This window comes from Lygodium microphyllum, chromosome 4 (genome assembly GCF_053477565.2).
Source record: "Lygodium microphyllum isolate KBCC chromosome 4, Lygodium_microphyllum_v1.1.10, whole genome shotgun sequence".
Lineage (NCBI taxonomy): Eukaryota > Viridiplantae > Streptophyta > Polypodiopsida > Schizaeales > Lygodiaceae > Lygodium > Lygodium microphyllum.
The window spans coordinates 142,501,421-142,506,259 of NC_141138.1; positions in this window are offsets into that span (position 1 = coordinate 142,501,421).

Here is a 4,839-nt window from a genome sequence, read left to right on the forward strand (position 1 = left end):
TGTTGATCCTACTCCTTTAATGTTGTCAATGTGTAGTCTTTTAGCCTTCCAAAATAAGACTTTTACATTTTCTAGAGGATTTATACAAGCCACTACATTTCTAGTATCTTTAAGAGATGTTCCTTGGCATACAAAGCTCCACCTTTAAATTCATGCCCACACGACACACACTCCATTTGCAAGTTATTTATACCTCAACAAAGCTCGTTTACATATTTCTACCAAGATCCACATTTTATCATTATGAAAATTTGCTATTTACTAATGTGCAATCTTACTATTTGTTAATATCTACTAACGTGCATGATATTATTCATGCATTACATAATAAATTAATGTTAGTCTCACATGCAAGTTTAGCAAAACTTAAATCAAATAATCAAAATATTTTCTTCAGAAGTTTATTAAAAAATCATACAATCATAATAATGTAAATATTTTATTTATAAGTTTACTAACAAATCTTATTTCGAATAGATTCAAACTTTAAACATAGGTTGACTTGAAGATACTGCTTGCTCAAACTACTTCTATGATAGAAGTGAAGAGATATTACAATATAAGTGATAAATTCTAGACCTGTTTGTGAGCAAAAGGAACTTAGTAAGTAAAGATGTTACTGCTATCTAAAAGTTCTCCCTACTCATAAGCAGGTCTGCTTGAAGAATAAATTCATCAAGTAAAGCTATTACTATCCTCCAAGTTCCCCCTATTAGACATCTCTACTTGAAGGATAAATTCATCAACTAAAGTTATTTCCATTTTCCAAGTTCTCTCCTACTCTTAAGAAAACCTACATGAAGAGTAAATTCATAAATTAAAGGTGCTACTATCCTCTAAGTTTCCCCTACTCTTAAACAAGTCTACTTGAAGAATAAATTCATTAAGCAAATATCTTTCTATTCTCTAATTTTCCTTTTGCAAACATTTTGAGATTGTTGAATTCATAATGTTGATTTAAACTGTAACTAATATAAAATTTAATGTATAAAGTCTATTTTACTCATTATTAGTTTTTCAAAATAAATATTAAATGGAAAAGAAGAGAGAGAAGCTAGTAAATTTGTGAACAAGGATATGAGATGAGAGACGATAATTGTATTATTGCCAAAAGATGTAAAAATTACATGTCTCACACCTTTTATACCTTTGCTAGTATAACAGTGTATTATTAATGATATTTCTCTAAAACATATGTCTTCCCAACTTCTTACAATCCTTCCCTTTCTAAAGGTTTTTGCCCACAAAAACAAACTTACAACGATGAAGAAGGATAGATAAAGTAGAGTACTAGTCTAATTTCAGCTATATAAAATATAAAAAATGAATAAATAAATTGAGATTTATTGATTGAAATAAAGACGTAAAGGAAAGCCTCTACCACATAATCCGATGTCTTCAAAAAGAAATCTAAGCATCTAAATCTTCATTTTTAAACTCTAGAATGAATATACAACTTGTTGTAAAAATAAGCCCTATTGAACAAAATCTACCATAACGTTTGATAGAAGTATCCAAATGAAACATGCCACACATCACCACATAGCTATTGACAAGTACTTTGATCCTATGTAGGTGGCATATTTCCAAAAATTAGGTAGAAGAAAAATTATTCTAAAAAAGACTAATGTGTAGACTCTAGTTGTACCGGAACTAGCTCCATTGCTGACTATGTCTCAACCACCACTAATGTATACTATAGATAAGGAAACTCATCTAATATAGAATTTGGCCTCCAAGAAGCTTCCTCAAGTGGCAAACCTCTGCATTTGATCAAATATTTAGTGAGAGAAGAAGAGTGAAACTTTTTCTTTTGCTTGCCTATGATCTCCACAGGAATATACTAAACTCGTTCTTGGTTTTATTCATGATGGCTATCACATTGTAATTCCAAAGGCTATGGCTATCCTAAAGTGACTCTTGTTCACTTGTTAATGTGTATAATAGATACCATGGAGGTAAATTAATGTTCCATACAAGGCACAATATGAACTTCTTTCTTACTTCCTTTCATTTACCATTCCAAGCTATGTTTCAAACTCAAGTGATCATAAGTGCACACATGTCAAAGAAACCCCTTTTATTGATATGTGTAATAAATATTTGTTGACAAAGAAGAAACCTCTTAATTACCCATCACTCCCATATCATTGCATAGAATTAAGCCAAGTACACACATTGAAGCTCATATCCCTCAAGATAGGCCACCTATCGTATGATCTATAAGCAAGGTCTAGACTATGAGATCGCTATCCTTACTTTATAAAATTTAAACTCTCCTTGCAAATGATCTATAAGCAAGGTCTCTATGAGATTTCTATCCTTGCTTCATAAAATTTCAACTCTCCTTGCGCTCGCAAGAATTGGAGAAGCTAATAATGACAAGTAGGTAGATCAATTTTATATGCTCAATAGTTAATAAGATGTGAAAGCATGGGCTTTATATTGATATTTAAATTTTATATGCTATTGAGGTTGGGAAGAAGTGAAAACCATGCTCCACTTATACCTCCTTGAACAATACTCTTTATTTCTATCCAACACAAAAGGAGAAGCATACATGTACCTACATGCACACTTGTGTATGTACTCATACACACATGTACACACACCATGAGTTATATCATGTGTACATGTTAATTATTGCATTGAATCCTTATTTACCATGACCTCTTTCATTTCGAAGCTTTATTAATTCTTACCAATAAAGCGCATTTACAATATTTTGAAATGTTATTACCAAAATTCAAGTAGTTCAATTTGAGCAATGCATGATTAGCATGCCATATTCTCATGTGTAGTCCATCCATAGGTCAAGTAGTGCAAGAGTAATGTTTGAACTCATGTGTGAGATGTAAAATGCTTTGTATAAACCAAGCAAGTAAATTGATGTGATAAATAATTTAATAAAAGTAGACAATACTCATATGATTGTGAACATAAGTCAATTTTGGCATATAAGCACAAATCCTCCACATACTAATTACATTGAAAAGAAATCAAAACTATCAAGAGAGGGTTTTGTAAGAATTAACACAAAATAATTGTAAGCATTAAAATAGTGCAAAGAGATATATTGGAGTGCATAAATAAACAAAGACACCATTATAACAACTTGAAACTTGATAAAGAAGATGTAAAATGAATTTGAATTATTTATGTTTCACATATGGAGGGTAAGAATTCATAAATTTAGCCTTTTCATTAAACCCTCATTACTCTTTTGGTCTCTAGTTTTTTGAAAGAAAATCGGTGTAGCTAAGGTAAGGGTATATGTGATTAATATTATAGATATGTTTTCTTAGTAAGGCACATAGGTATTGTATATCATCTAATATTTGGTTGTGTTACATTTAGTATTTATTTTGGACTTAATCTTTGGTGGCACTTACATACACAACATGAGAGGTGGAATAACATATTGTTGAGAGTAGAAAGACCATGACCAAGGAAGCATTAAATGAATTGGTAAGCAAAATATAGCTATAGTAGAGAGGTCTTGGAAAGACGAGATGACTATCTCGTGTGTCATTCAAGGAAACAATAAGAATATCGAACTCCTAAAAGAAGAAAGCAAAGGTGTTGGAGAAGTAAGGCAAGATCAAGATACTTGTCAAGAAGTTTTTAAGAAGCCTTCTTTTGATTGTAAGATCCTTACCAGTAGTTAGAGTACAGAGTTGATGAAGGTGGTATTATTATTCTTCAAATGGATAATAATAATGAGATCCTAAGTGTGATCTCATGACTCTATCCACCTAATCCTTCATTCCTAAGAGCCATAAAATGACATCTATGCTTTAATAAAGTTAAATTTGAGCAATTTAATCCTTTTTGAGGATTGGAATATGATAACTAACTTTGGTTTTGCTAGATAATGATGTATGATCCACTATGAACATGTCACCTTAGCCTTTAAATTCCTACTTGATCACAGATCAAAGGGGGTTCCATCACCCTTTAGGATGAATGTTTCTTCCCTTATAGAAAGTGCTCAAGTTTAGAGAGAGGGTACAAATGGTATGAAAGTGCTTTGAGATACTATGATTCTATTGTCATATGGATCCATATGCTATTCATGATGTTGGGTATCTAATAATATAGCAATAGGAGGTTAGAGTTGTTCTTCACTAGGGCCAATTTAGAGACAAAATGGGGCATGAAAGAATTTGATTAATTTCCTGATCACATCATAAACATATAAAAATAGGAAAACAAGACCACCTTATTCACTATTTGTTTTTCTCTAATTTTAGCTCCATATTAGTGTGAAATAATGTTGGCACCTATGTTGTTTCCCTATCTTTCCTTTTTTCATGTGTTTAATAGTCCCATTCCTAAAAAGTTGAATATCACCTTTTAAAAACATCCAATTCCCTCTAAATTTGGTTACAAACTTGAATGCTTGGTTGAAAAGTTTGTTATATTTCATTTTTGGGATTGCATTTTAATAATTTCACTTTTTACATTCTACATATTCGTTTGTTGTATTTTTTTGGAGCTATGAGCTAAAAAACAAGAATTTCAAGTGCTACTTATCAAAGCAAGCATTGCATTAGCTCTTGGGCCTCCATGTGACTAGTACACAGCATGTGCTCCTTATTTTGAGGGACAATACGAGTTCCAAATCGCCAAGATGAACAAATAATACAAGGAGGAGGTAAATTATTTAACAAAATGTGACGTAATTAGTGAAATATCTTTAAAAGGATTGATATCAAGTAACATAGACCATGCTATTTGGGTGATCACCATGCAATGTGTATATGTAAGAGTAGGTGCCTTAATCAATGGAGACCAAAACCAAAAGACAATCACAAGAGGTATCTTTAGAAATTCAAG